The following is a 15,723-nucleotide window of genomic DNA, read 5'->3' on the forward strand; positions in this document are numbered from 1 at the left end:
TTGTGTGTGTCTTATTATGTATTATATCATGATACAGTGTGTGAGTAAATATCTAAACATCTTGGTTTTGGTGAAAAAAGAAAATGCATGCTTCAAGGGAATACTCAGTGGCTGTTGGTTGGATTAAAAAACCACAGAGGTGCACATCACTTTGGATTCTGGTACTCGCATAATCCTGAGTGGGAATAGTTGGGTGGAATAACAGTTCTTGCCACTAAGTCAGGTGTGATCGATGATGCTACAGAGTGCATCTTAAAACATATTTTTTTACTCTGGCTTTCGAAACTGTAGGAGAGTTACCAATTCTTTTATCCTAATCTGCTTTTAATTTTTATCTGTTGTTGTTGTTAATGTCACTGTTTAATTGTTATGTTGTACAGCACTTTGGTCAACGCCCTGTTGTTATTAAATGTGCTATATAAATGAATAAATGAAATGAAATGAAATGAGTTACTTTTGTAAAGCAGTTATAATGACGGCAGTGTTAGTTTTTTCTTTCTTCTGATCAGTTTCACGTTTTTGCGTTTATACATTGTGCTTACAGTGCAGTCTGCACTGAGATTTTCCGAAGTCTGGCTTTTTGGAAATTAAAATGTGGCAATGATGAGAAAGTGGTAATTTATGCCTTATTTTGCATCCTCAAAATAAGTCTTCTATATGTAGGGACAGGAAGTTGGATGAGCTGTTTGGTGTCAGATTTGATGCATCTGGTCTTCTGCGTGCACTACAGCCAGTTGCACTTTTTGTAGTTCCTTTGCTCAGAAACGTTATTCTACTGCTATAAAATTGATTTTCTGCACTAATACTGTCATTGTTAACAGTGCATATGCTGGCCACCCCTTTCAAGTCTAAATGTAAGCCTGCATTTAAGTTGCCTTCATATATATGTAGTAAATACTGTGTATTACATATTACAACACACTCTTCATGTCCTTGCAAAAGTGCCATATGCGTTGGCCTGGCGCCTCCTCCCCCCCTGCTGGGGCCCCTCCATCTATTTCTGGCTCTGCGTCATGCCTGGGCTTTACTCCTGTGGCAAGAGGAGTGTTTCTCTAGGGCTCCCACTCTGCTGTACACACACACATACACACATACACACAGAGAGAGAGAGAAAAAGAGCGAGAGAGAGAGAGAGAGAGAGAGAGAGAGACTCACATACACCTCCCGACTGAGACACGCTCACATGCCTGCCTGGTGAACGAGTGAGCGCACTCAGATGTAAACACACACAGTGGCAGACGGACAGAGCAGCGGATGGAGGCATGGATGAATGGGTGGCTGCTGACAAACTGGACTTCATATTGGGGGTTTGAACTTGTGTGTGCATGTGAGAGAAAGTGTGTGTATGCGTGAGAGAGAGAAGGAGACGGTCGGCCGGTTGGTCGGTGTGTCTGTTTCCGTGGCGATGGAAGGAGGGAGAGCGAAAACAGAGGAATGCTTTCGGTGATAGAAAAGGAGAGCCGGCCAGGTTGGTTCAAAGTCTGTCTGTCCATATCCAGGCTTCTTCTTCCTTTCTCTTCTCTCGTCTGCTTTGCCTTGCTTTCTTTTTCAGTCAAGTGGGTGCTTTCCTGTGAGTGTGTGTGTGTGTGTTTGTGTGAGATTGTGTGTGTGTAGCAACCAAGCAGGGGGGATGTCCTCGTCCGCGGCTGTGAATGACAGTGTGTTGTAATATGTGTGCAAGAAGGGTGACTATGACATAAAGTAGTTCATCATAAATATCTATCTATCTATCCATCTATCTATCTATTTATCTGCCCCCCCCCCCCCCTCTCTCTCTCTCTCTCTCCCTCGCTCTTCCTCTCCCTCCCAGAATGCTGTTAATGGACACACACACACATATACACTAGACAGCTGACTGTCTCACACAGCGGTGTCAGTTCCCTCCATTAACCGAGGGGTGCCACCACAACACACACAAACACACACGTACACACACCTAGTGTGCTTGTCCTCTTGAGCCTTGAGCACAGTGATTTACAAGAAAACAGGCTGAACTCTGTGTGTGTGTGTGTGTGTGTGTGCGTGCGTGTGCGTGTGTTTGTATTTATGTTTCATGTCTCCCTCGCTGCCGCTGGGACGTCCCTTGCATAACAAGTTACTCTAGTACACACAGCACAAACACACACTTGTATACACACACTGCCATTTGTCTGTCAGAGCAAAGAGGTGCGATTACAGTGACCTTGCTCTCCCCTGTTGGAGCTTTTTTTCTCCTTCTGGTTCTTTTCTATTAATGTCATTCTTTTTCTTTTATTTTCCTCTTTCTTCCACTAATACTTCTTGACAGTGTTCACTGTCTCGTTACTTATTCTTTTGCTTCTTCCCTTTTGCTTCTACAAGTGGCATCACAGTATAACCTTAGAACGAGTTTTATTTTCATACATGTTATTTGACCTTCTTCTTCTCTGGTTCACATCGTTGTCCTGTCTTTCTATCATCATCTGATTTTTGTACTTTGGAAAATATATTAAAGTATGCCTAGTCCAATTTAGCATGCCTCTTTTCCATATTTGTGTATAGGTGTGTTAAAAGGGTGGCTGCCCAAGTTAAAGTTTTGAATAATGAGGTCAGTACGTGCACAAGTAATCCCTGTGAGGCAAAAGCTCAGTATTCAAACTGCTCTCAATGCTCAGTTTCAAATAGTTTTTTTCTGTTCTTCGCTGTGTATGACATCATAGAGAGAGGGGGGGGGGGGGGATCCCTAATATGGTCATTTCCACGTTCTATTTATGAGGGACAGCCCGTCAGAAGAAGGCTTAGGCTTAAAGGAAGAGATGCTAAAACAGCTTTGTTTAAGACAGTGGAACCGAGGACTTGCAGATACATACGGATTATTTTGAAGTGTGAGTCACGTAAAGTATAGAGACAAGAAAATGAGCATAACAGCTCCCATTTATGCTTTAAAAAATAGGTTTCTATTACACCATTTACATCCTACACAGTCTGAATTTAGTGACAGACAAAGACAGTTAAAAGGATGCAGTTGTGTGTCTAACTTTTTTGTTTTTTTCTAGAAAGACAGCCCGGTAAATACTGTAGCTGAAAAGACAAATAAAGTGACAGACAGACATAAACATGAGACGGGCTGTCAGACAGACAGAGATTGGGAACTAAAAAAGGAGACTGGCAGACAGATAGGAAGTCACTCGAAAACAGAGGCAGTCAGACGAGCTGGCAGTCAGACGGACAAGTAAACACATTGAAAAAGACAGACGGACAGACAGACAGGTAAACAAATATACACAAGGACACACAGACAGAACGCCTGGCAGAAGAGGTTGAAAAAGAACTGTCTTGCTAACTCAGCCAAAAACAGCCAGACACTCAGACGTGCAGGCAAATTCTGAGACAGCCGTTTAGCACAAGCGATAAGGCTCCTATACAAATATGTATTTGACAGACAGCCGGACTGACTGATGGACAGAGTGACAGACAGAGCAGGCAGGCAGACCAAGAGATGATCAGTCCCTCCGGTCCTAAAGCGTAGGAAGTCCTGCCGCTCTGCCGCCAAGTGTGTTAAACCATTTTTCCATTCACAAATTCTCAGACAGTGAAGTGTGCTGCTTCTGCCCTGGTATGTGCACGTGTGTGTTTGCAGTGCACGTGTGCGTGTGTTTATGTGCATGAGCGGTGTGATGCTCCGGAGGCGGGTGAGTGGGTGAAGGCCACATTCGATTGCTTTTCTTCAGCACTGATAACACTGTTCATTTAAATGCATTTTGTTGCGAGTTGTGACTCTGAAGAGGAGAATTTTCTAAGATCTTGCTTCCCAGAAATGTGCCGTTATACAACTCGGTTTATTCACTTTAACCACATCGTTCCCCACATGAAGAGCTCACTGGGGTTATAAACTTTTAGTCATCGTATTACTGATGATGAATGCCTGTTAGTGAGGAAAGTCATATTTGTTTAAACTCATTTCCCACTAAAAACACAAATTCATATTGGAGCTGACATTTGCCCAGAGAACAGTGCAGTGTTTAAAATTTCTGAATGTTTTTGCTCTCCTTCCAGGTAGGCTTCTATTCATTTGCGTACGGTATGAAAATCATCCCGCAGAAACAGCTCGTCCACAGAGCGAATGTCGAGCCTCACACACTGTGTGCTTTTATTTTTGGCCGAGTTGTGTGGCTGTTGCTTGGTAAAGTCTGTCTGGGACCGGAGCTGCTTCTCTGAAAAAGATTCTCTTCTCTACAGGAAACTAGGCTTTGACTAGTTTGAATGCACATACAGTGCCGGTGATGGAATCGGCAGCATGCAAAGTTAGGAAACAGCAGTTTGCAACACAGGTGTCCTTAGTAACTTATGAAATGGTAATTAAAGAAATGGCAAATAGCTGAAAAAAATGTAAAATAAATCAAATTTCCAGGGTCAAGAAACAACGTTCATACTCAACAACTAAAATATATTTTCATTTTATTACAGTTTGAGTTCACTTTTCCTACTGTTGACCATTACAGCTGTTGATTATGGCACAAAGCTGAAGAGTAACTGCTAGTGAGCAACTCTGAAACACTTTTGATTAAATATTGGGGTAGCAGATCTTTATGTATAGGCAAGTGAGTGTGTGTGTGTGTGTGTGTAAGGGGGGGGGGGTAAAGCTGCTATCTTCTAATGACCAGCGGGGGCGACTCATACTGATGTCTATGAGATGATTACAGTACTACTCACTGGATCTGTGACCGCAGTAAATACTTTCCTGATGAATACCTAATTTCGAGTCTTTTTTCATACAGCACTTTTTTCTTGGTAACTAATACTTCTATTTGCAGTAATACGGAAGGTCAGGCAGTCTATGTGGATGATATAAGGCAGGGGTGTTAAACATAGGCAGTCCAGCCTTCTGGATGGCTTTGGAAAACGCGACGAAGTTAATAGATTTCAAATTTCAATTTTATTTATACTTATTTTCATAAGATTTACAGCCTTTCCTATTGATAGAGCACTCCCAGGCCCTGCACACTGAAAAAAAGGGATTGCCCATCTCTTGGATTTATGTAAGCATCTTGTGTGTATTTAACACAATTGCCTCTAAGTGTAACTATATAGTGTAGAAACTACATGATATGCAGAGAGGGTATATTAAATTGTTCATATCATGTTCAGTGAAGTAAGTTAATAATATAGCAATGTTAAATCCTGCGACACTGCTTGTGATTTTGGCTCGCGCACTTTGGATCATGGTTTGAGGAAGGCATCCATCTCATTCAGGTTGAGCAGTCGCCTCTACTTTTTTTCGGAATACCGAAAAAAAGGAAAATGGGTGGTTGTTACATTTACAAAAGTCTAACTTGTAATTTGAACAAAATAATTTCATGTTTCTATGGTGAACGTAATTAAATCATGTAGTATATGTATGAAATTCAACAACTTAATTTGATCTCATTGAGATGACATGATACAATCTAGTAAGAGTGGTTAGTTGAAATTCACAAGATCACACGAGATTTCAAACTGCAGGGAAATCACTGGAGTTATAAGAGGCAGACAACTACACACACACTCCACGCGTATGCTGTCACTATTTTTTGTGGTTGAACCTGTCAAGGACAAAAACATAAAAATTCTGCATCAAGCCTTGATAAGCCTTGTTAACCCTGGATTGGTGGCGTGGTCGTTAGTGCTGTTGCCGTTGCAGTTTTTCTGTTATCTACTACAAAATTGTCTGTTTTGGGGGGTTTTTGTGAGTCCACAGAAGAAAAAGAACATTTTCTATGAATTAACAAAAATATATCATTTATGTGGCTCAAGATATAAGATGAGTTTGACATCTTGATGTAGTGCATGACTGCTAAGTCACTATGTGATTGTGTTAAGTTTCATAGTCGGCCCTCAGTGCCTGGTTTTATCCTCCTGAGACCCTGCGTCTTCATATAGCACTTTGTAATCCATTCTGCTCAACAGTGTTTTATACTTTGTTAAGCCGCATTAACTTTGTGGCGTTATGTCGTGAAATAAACCCACTGTCGTCACGAGGACATACTTTTTTATGTAACATATGCAATGAAATGTTAGAAGAGGTACCTTCATTTTTATATATTATTATCAGGTCCAACTAAGCTTGGAGAAATTAAAAATTTATCCCAAACGAGAGCTCAGGTGGTTAAAAAGCAATCTCTTTGTGGCATTTTTTAAATTCATTTATTTTTTATTATATTTTTATTTCAAAACCCAAGAAAAGAAAAGTTGACATCTTATTTTTCTTTCAGAGTAACATTGAGAGTAACTAAATGTAACAGAGTAACTAAATGTTTTGTTTAAAGGAACTGCATTTCCAGCCAATAAGACCAAATTAACCCCATGAGGTCTGACCTACTTTGCTTGAATAATCTCAGCTTCATATGTACAGTGAAGTTAAATACATAATTTATATTTCAGGAAAACTTGCTATCAAAATAAGTTAAATGATTAGAAAGACAAAAAGCATTAAGCCTTTCAGAGGTAAATAATAATGAACTTTGCTACTAAATCTGATGGTTAATGCTTCACAGGATTAATTAAGAGTACAATAAAGTTACTACATTTAATATTCTGCCTTTTAATAAATATTGGGGCCCTACTTTTAAGAGGTTAGCACATTGCTCAGACCTGTAACTGTAACTGTGCTTTCCCCAGCAACCCCAAATCAACTGCAAAACTCATGTTTCCTTCTATTATCCTTAATACTCACTCTCTCTCTCTCACACACACACACATAGCAGGACAGGTGGCTGTATCACCTTGACGTCCAGTTTTACACCTCACTCTACAGTCATCTCTCTCTCTCTCTTGCTCTCTCTCTGCAGGTATAAGCCCCTTATACCTTCTGTGCTCCAAACACTGCCAGGACCACACACATATGCACACACACACACACACACACATGCACACACACACACATGCACACACACGCACCCGCAGCAGGTAGTGGCAGCATATCATAGCCTCTGGTCGCCTGGCGAACAGAGCGTCATGATGGAGGGATGACAGGAAAGATGGTTGCACAGATGGAGGGAGGAAAAAGGGTTAGAGCGAAGGACAGATGAAACAGAAATAATACATGGATGCTGGGAGGGGTGGAGGGATGTTGATGGAGTGACAAAAGAAGGAAAATAATTACTGAGGGATTCCAGCTTGATGGAGGGAGAGATGGAAACATTGAAAGAGAGATGAGGGAAGAATAGAAGCAGAATGGAGCTGTAGAGAGGTATGAATGAGGTGGAGGAGTGTGTAACAGAGGTAAAAAAAAAAGGTGATGGAGAGTTAGCAGATGATGGAAAGAGTGATTGATTAATGGGGAAAAGGAGAGATGACAGAGAAGATGAAGTAGTATTAAAGAAGAACTGACAGAGGACAAGACACAGGTGGGAGAAGGTGTTAATGGAGTGAAAAGGAAACATGATGAAAAGAGTGATATGGAGCAGAGGGCAGAGAAATGAAGGATGGGGGGTTAAAAGTCCACTTAAGTGAAGAAATGATAACTGAAAGAAGAAAAGCTAATGGTTGATGATGGAGATGCTTTGTCATCAAATGTTTTCTGTTGCCTAACTTATCGTTTCAATGTTCTCAACTCCTCCATACTCCTTTTGTTTTCTCTCTGTTCCTGTCACCTCCCCCTGCTCCTTTCTTCTTACTTTATCTCTCCTTTGAACTCATGTTCTTTCCTTTATCTTTCTCTCCTTTTGGATCTTCCTTCTCTTGTTTCTCCCTCATCTACATTCCATTTATTTTTTGCTTTGTCCCCATCTTTCCTTTGTCCTTTCCTTTTCTTTCCCATGCCTAGATTGCGTCTCTTCAGGACTCTCCATTGTCACCTCTTTACAGTAACTGTGCTGCACATTGCAGCAACATGTTCGAAAAGGCCCTCCTTCCAAGGAATGGCCTTATGTTTCTGCCTCCCCTTCCTTCTCCGTCAAAACGAAAGAAAAACGATAAAGAGGCCCAGCGAGGACGTGGAAACTTAACTGTTTTCTCCCTGCCAAACTTCCCCTCTCTACCTCTCCCTCTTTCTTTCTACTTTTCTTCCAAGAGGTGTTAAAGTAAGTGTGTTTGTGTGTGAGTGTGTGTGATGAAGGAAAAGAGCTGTGTATGTGTGTGCGGCTGGAATGTGGAGGCTCGTAAGTCACCTCTGATTTTCCACTCCCGCTGGGACACATCCCATTATCAGTTTTATATGAAACTAGGAAATTCCTCTGTGGTCTCAGTGTGTGTGTGTGCCTGTGTGTGTGTGCGTTAAATCTCAAGGAGCAGAGCTGCATGTTGCATATGTGTGTTTATGTGTTTTTGTCAGATTGGAGGTTACTGTATGTGTGTATCAGTGTGTGTGTGTGTGTGTGTGCAGTGTCTGCCTTTATAATGAGCAGCTTAAGAGAGGAATAAAAAGTGGGCTTTTTGCTTCTCCCTATACTTCTCTGTGTACTGCAGGACCACAATAAAATCCTAAAATACAGCGCCATACAGTGCATCAGTATTCAGGTTCAAAGTGGCTCGTACAGAATTTGTGGATACTTGATTGGAAAATTTGATGTTCAAAACTTATAACTGCATGTTCTTAATCTGGTGGGAATTAGAAACAAAAAAAATGTTGCTTTGCTAAGATGTTTAGACATTTTTCGGAAACTTTGGTTTGCTGCTCAGTCAGTTTAAATTGGAAGGATTAGACTGTTTTTGGCTGGGCAAGTAGGTATTTATCTTATTAGTGGCTCCTTGTCTGAGTGTACATGAAATACATGTGTTCTCTAGGTTAATACAAGCTGTGATATGCATGTAACACCTTCTAAAAAATCAAATTGAATGTGAATATTTAAGTTTATGGAATAAATCTCCTTACAGTGATCGCTTAAGGGATCACTGTAAGGAAATCTATTGCATTTAACCTATCCTAAAGGTTGGGAGCAGTGGGCAACTATCATGCAGCGTCTGCACCTGTAAGCTCATGCCTGGGTCAAGGACACAGTGACAGTAGTTGCCAGGAGACGCATGCAAACTGAACACAGAAGGGCTCTGGCTCAAATTCAAACCAAGGACTAGTTGCAGTAAGGCTAACTACCAAGACACTGTGCTGCCCCTATAGGAACAGAATAGAAAAAAACTGAGTGCGGAAAACATCTCTATAAAATAAAATATGATTTCCAATTTAATATAAAAAAATATATCATCAGTGTATTGGATCAGTCTAAGTAGAATACCAATGCGTATCTACCACTATTAGCATCACGTGTATGCATAACATGATTGTTTCCACATTTATCCACCTGGAATTCCAAAGTCAGCGAAATGAACCGATGATTTAACTGAGAGTGCTTCAAATCCCATAACGTCGCTAATGGGGAAAATTAAACCAGAGGCCTGGTTACCTGTTCAGTGGTTTGGTTTGCTTGGTGCCAAAAATCTAACTTCAAAATCACTTGTGATGTCATTGATATGAAAAGTGGATACAACTACCAACAATGTAGCGACTTTAAGATAATCTTATGTTACTGCTAATTACTGCTCTGACCGAGTGAGAGAAGCTGTGGTTGACTCTCACAATTTAAAAAAACAAAAAACAAAATAAAAATATTTGGTGAAATAGTCAGACGGGACAGCTTCAGCAGACACGAGAGGCCAAGAGCTAATTGGTTGATGGGCTGGTAAAACAAAAATTCAAACTTTTCGTTGTTGTTTCTAACAGCTTCTAATTATTATATGAAAAACTGAATGATATGTAGAAGGCATTTAGCCAGCTGATTGGACACTTGTTTTGAATGTGCAAGCAAACTTAAGGAATTTCTTATTGCTGCCAGGCTGTTTCAGATTCCTTATTTGTGGGAGATGGATTGATTAGTGTGGGTTTTTTATGGGTGTTTTGTCACATTAATATAATAAAAGTAGGACACGTCTGGAAAGACAAGAATAATATCAGAGAAGAGGAATAAAGAGAATGGGGAAGAGATGAGAATAGAATCCAAACTGTTCCTAGCCCACAGGCCTATAACTTCCCATTCTGCGCTCAGTGGAAAATCAACAAAGGAATATTCCACATCTCTTTGTTTCTCCATTGCCCTCTCCACCTTGATCTTTCCATCTTCCAGTTTGGAAGGAAGGTAGGAAAAGAAGCAGAATGAGAAGGATGTGATTAGCTGGATTTAATCTCTTGCTTTCACAAAGTCACATGGTTTTAAGGATTGTTTTTTACATCAACTTGGTTTTATTGGGCAGCATACTGAGCAGACTATCGGGAATGATGGGAAGAAAGCTGAAGATTTTTATCTGCCAGCCTAGGGTGGTTAAAAGATTCCAAAATTCACTTGCTTCTTTCCTCATTTTGGCAGCTGAATGTGCTACTTAGAGCAGAATCAAACTCCAGATGAGAGTTGGTTACCTGCCAAAACTGGCTGGTTCAGAAGCCAAGCCTACCAGACACAGGCACAAGTTGCCAGAGTTTGGCTGGTGGCTGGTGGTAATTTCCCACCCTCCAGTCATGTATTCCAGATGTTGTGGATTTAAATCCAACTTGTGACCTTGTTTCATGTCATCCCCTCTCTCGCGCTCTCTCCTGAATTTTTTCCTTTATCAGTCTTTCCTCATTCTTTCCACACTCAACAAGCAGTACTGTAAGTAAAATATTGAAACAATTTGAATATAATCTCGTTTGTGAAATACAAAAAGTATACTTGGATGACCGAAAAAGAGAAGTTTGTTCACCTTAAACTGCATTGTTTTTGGTTCACACTCCTTGTATTCCTGGAAAAACCTACCAGTAGTGAGGGAAGAGCTTCTTTCAAGGTAACTCTTATTGAGATGACCTTGAAATAGACACCTGTCCCAAAGCAGCTTTGGTGTTGGCATTGACATGAGTTCTTGTTAATGGCTATGACTAATTACATTTTTAAAGAAACATGTATTTTGGGCTTTCCTTAGAACAAGTCAAGGTTCTGTTTTTTAAATAGAATCATTTTGGACCTTTAAAAATATGATCTTTTTTTGAAGAATTTCACATTGTAAGTTAGTTGATAAATAAGAAATGAGTCACAGTGTTGTGCGGGGTGACATAATCCTTAATTACAATGTAAACACACACGCACACAATGTTTGTATTATGATTTCCACATCCCGCTGCCTCAAATGTGAACCAGCGCATCCATGGACTCTATCCAGGAAAGATAGTTAACATCACTCGCTGGTATGTGAAGTACTTTTTTGATCCCTTAGTGGAGCAGTTCAACCATTGACCTCTTAGTTTTGAAACAAGACAAGGGGTTCTGACTGAGAGACAGATTACACCACAGATTACAGAGTGGTAAACATACCCAGTTTATCATCATTTTTATGCTGAATGGCACAAAAATGTACAAAATGACCATCGGGTTGTATAAAATAACACTTAAAACTAGCAACCAAGGCTATAAACACCCCAGGAAGGTGTTTACCGAGTTCATATATTGAGTGAGAAGTAGAGTGAAACTATTTTGACTTGCTTTTCTAATAACTCGCCCCCTGCTGGCTGTTAGAAAACAGGGAGTGTGCAAGGCATTTCTGCACTGGCGTCACTGTTTTGATCCAATGGCCATTCCGATCAAGTTTATGAAACCAGTTGGGAGTCAGTCCACAGCTAAACGCAATCCCTCAACAAATCCAATGTTCTCCTCTGTATGGCTAATGTGTGTTAAACGCTATGCCCACTGACCACCTTTCACACTTAAGAAAAGAGGCTCTTTGTTTGTTGAAGAACATTTGTTGGGTTTGTAAGGCCTCAGAAATACATATCTTTGTAAAAATCTGAGAAATATGGCAAACGCATTTCAAATCCTTGCTTGCTTCATTGTGTTTTTGTATCACTTAAAAATTTAATCTTGCGTGCTACTTGAACTATATTTTTCTTGCTGACTCTAGAGCAATAATTCATGGGCTTTCCCTTTAATGTCTCTAGTGTCACACAACTTACATCAGCTTCATTTGCCTCCCGTAAGTGTGTTTATAGTCATACTAATGAGGTTAACCTGATTAAGACTACGGAATTTATATCAGCCCTCCTTCATCCTGTTTATACATCTGTGTTTATATGATAACGTGCTTAAAATCTGCTTAACTTTATCTATTATTAATCCATTTATAGCTGATTAATGATAAACTGATTGACACTTATTTGAATGTTAGTTCGTCATTTATTAAGGATAAAATGTATATTATCAATTGCTATGATTTTAGAATTTAAACAGAATACGACTGATCAGGCAAGATCATTAAATGCAGATTAACCAGTAATAATAATATTTTTGGGGGGCAAAGGTCGACAGAGGAAAAAAATCACAAAATGATTATTTCTAGAAGTGATGCAGCTGGTTTAAATATTATTTTCTGGCATTTTTGTGAGTCTGGAAGCGTAATGAATTTCCCCATCAGGTGTAGCAGTAGGCATGGTTTTACAATCAATAAGTGGAGCTGATCGGTTTCATGTTAGGCTCTCTGAGTCATGGAATCATTCACTGGACTCAGCCTAACAGGATTATGGCTAAAACACGCAGAGAGGCTGCGTTGTAGATTAAGTGTGATCATCTTGTTAGGAATTGTCCAATAAAAGAGACTCGACCCGGCACAGCTGGTTGACTTTGTTTTCCTCTGCGGAGAAGCTCGATGCATGCACATCGATGGAAACGCACGAGTCAGCCTCGCCATGTGTGTGCGGTGTGTGTTTGCACGTGTGTTTTGACAGACATGAAACAGAAAAAACGTCGTCGTAATTTTTTCCCTGCCTCGCTCCTGGCAGACTGGAGCAAGAGGACGACTTGGAAAAATCTGATCTCCAAACACAGTGTGTGTGTGTGTGTGTGTGTGTGTGTGTGTGTGTGTGAGTGACACATATGACTGTACACTTTTCTCTCAGTGTATGTGTTTTGTTGTTTTCCATCTATTACGTTGTTGGTATGTGTTTGGATTTCTTTTGGTCTTTTCCGCTCTTGTTTGTGTGTAAATAGTATATGTGGTGTGTGTATGCGTGCGCGCGCGTGTGTGTGTTTCCGTTCTCAGCCATATTTGAAACCATGTGGCACCGAGACGACAAATCAGATGAATAGAAGGAACTTTCCTGTCTGAGAGGTTTCTTTCTCTCCTCTCTTCCCCTTTATTACTCACTCCTTCCTCCTCTTTCTGTTCTCTACTTCCTGCTCCCCACTACCCCTCTTACCATGCCTCATTCTTTCTCTCGTCTCCCTTCTTTTCTTTCCTCTACACCCTTGTGTTTCTTTCTTGTTTACACATCTCTATTTTCCTCTGCCTTTCCCCTCCTCTTTCTTCTCTTTCTCCCTCTTTTTCTTTCTCACCCACTGCCCCCTCTGTCTTTACACCATCCTCCCGTCTCCTCTCAGTATTCTCTCTTGCTTCCTCTGTCTGGCCCTCCCTTTGCCACCTGTCTCCTCCATGTTTGTGTAGCAGCCTCTTTCACCTCCTCTTGTTCTTCTTCTTCAGCTCTTCCTCTCCTCCTTTCTCGTGCTCTCTCACACATCCTTTTCTTTTCACTCTTTCATCCTTTAATTATAAATGTGCAGCTCTTTCTTTCACTCTGTTTGCCTAACCCCGCCCATCCTTCGTCTCTGTCGTTGTTGTCCTTACTCTTCTTATTATTTTTGGTACTTTTCTTTCAGTCTTGTTCTCCCCCTCATCTTCTCAACCTCAACGTTTCAACCTCCTCTTTCCTTTTGTTTCACCTTCTTATCCCACTCCGCATTTCTTTTTTCTCACTGTTCTCTTTCTTTCTACTCTTCCTCTTTTTCTAAGGTTTCTCCCCGCCTGTCTCCTCTCCTCCCCCTTTGTTCTCCAGCTCCTCTGCCTTTCTCCATTTTTTTCTTCCTCTCTCTCACCCCATCTTATCTTGTCATCTTCTTACTTTTAATCTCTCTCTCTCTCTCACCCCGACTTTCATGGCTCTCTCTCTCTCTCTCTCTCTCTCTCACTCCATCCAACACTCTTTTTTCTTCCTCTCTTCTATTTTCTAGTGTGTCTTCCTGTTGTCTGGGTTTACAACACTAAAAAGGGATAGGATTTTTTTCTTCGCACCTCCTGTGACCACTTCCTCCACCGCATCCTGTTTATTTCCTGTTACTCCTGTGACTGGACTCTCTCAGAAAAATACACAGACACCCTCTCCCCCCCCCCCCCCCCCCCCACACACACACACACACACAGACACACACACACACACAGCAGCCTCTCATTGAATGTACAAGTATGAATAAACTCTGAATAAAACGGCACAGCAGCCACGAGCAGTATAAAGAGCCTTGATTTCACACCTGGAAATGCAAAAAAGGCAGACAGACAAACCTTTTGGGCCCTTTGCTGATGCTACAGGATGTTTGTACAGCATTTGATAACTGAAACTTATTACACATTTTCATGGCTAACATGTTCCATGCATCATGGAAAAATATTGTTGATATTTTTATAGCCAGTTATCTTGTCACAGCTATTTTTTGTTTGTTTGTTTGTTTTTTGAATGAATGATCTCACACTAACGATCACTGTCATGTGTGTTTTCTCACAGGATGGCCACATAAGGACACTTTCTGTCTGGACTCCCGTTAAAACCAGTCTGACAGAGCGCAGACCGAAAGGTAAGCCGTGCCGGCATCTCATCCTGATTTCATGATGGACTTTTAGACGTTCCAAGGTTTTTTTTCTGGACAGTGGACTGTGCGGTTTGTGTTGCATAATGTGGGCTTTGTAGATGCGATGATGAGTTTTTCCTTTAATAAACACCAGTGTGAATCAGAGCAGTGTGTTTGGGCCAAAAATGTTCCTTAAAGGCTTTGTTTCCATCCACTTATCAAACCGTTCGTACACAAACACATTTGAATAGTCAGGGTAATTCAGGTTTGTGTCTTTAACCTTTGGATTTTCCACAGCATGTTTAACATTTAATGCTGCATTTAGAAAGAACATAAATCCGCTTTAAAGGAAATTTCCTTGAGGAAAGAATTTTCAGTTTCACTGTAAACACCTGTATACAGTCAGACTGGAGGGACATTGCAAAGACTTTCCATAGCAAAACATTATTTTGTTATTTTGGCATGTGAAGTGACGATGACTGCGTTAACCCTCTGAGGTCTAGGTAATCGTTGGTGATAACTATTCCTCACCCAACCATGACCATATGTTTTGGAGCAATGTGACACTGAATTGTATAGGAAAAAAAATATGAATAGTTTCTGAACAACTGATGAACTTTCAGGTTTGCATTCAGCCTCAAATCTCCCTGAATTAGAAGAGTAATACATACAATTCAAACTTAGGATCTTATTTTGAGAACATTTCCAATCACATGTCATTCTCCAGAAGACTCAAAGGGACTGAATATTGGAGCTTTGAGTTGTTGTTAGAGCTTATGCAGAGGTTTGACCTTGACGTGGAGCTAACTTAAGCAGAAGCTGTGTGGGCAATCGTCCTCCTCCTTGGGTGCCTCATCTGTAAATGTAACCCTTTCCCTTTGGAGGCCTACTAGGGGTAACCCTTGTTTCTCTTTTCTGAACTCAGCAGTTTCTTTCATATTTCAGAATTGTTAGAGAGGTTGATCTCTGCCTATACATTTTACTAGCGCTACCCTTGGAAAATTGCACAACCTATATATGCTGAGGTGTCAGAACTCGTCACTGAGGGTACTGGTGAGGTCGTTAAATGTCATCTTTAGGGGGGGGAGAGTTAAGATGATTGTTTTACTGCTGTGTTGTAAAATCCAACCACAAGTGTAGAAGCTCAACACTGTTGTGA

General features: G+C 40.7%; 1 protein-coding gene across 5 annotated transcripts in view; it reads left to right on the forward strand.

Moving 5' to 3' along the window:
* The window catches only part of hivep2a (HIVEP zinc finger 2a), a 121,426-nt gene that overhangs the window by 43,367 nt on the left and 62,336 nt on the right, over window positions 1–15,723 (forward strand). For 4 of the 5 annotated variants that reach the window (XR_010096321.1, XM_063494579.1, XM_063494581.1 and 1 more), the window contains one exon: window positions 14,501–14,570. The gene's annotated coding sequence lies outside the window, so the exon portion shown is untranslated. Of the gene's footprint in view, window positions 1–1,201; window positions 1,469–14,500; window positions 14,571–15,723 lie in introns of those variants that run through there. The other variant, XM_063494582.1, reaches the window with a different exon arrangement.

This window comes from Pelmatolapia mariae, linkage group LG15 (genome assembly GCF_036321145.2).
Source record: "Pelmatolapia mariae isolate MD_Pm_ZW linkage group LG15, Pm_UMD_F_2, whole genome shotgun sequence".
Classification (NCBI taxonomy): Eukaryota; Metazoa; Chordata; class Actinopteri; order Cichliformes; family Cichlidae; genus Pelmatolapia; species Pelmatolapia mariae.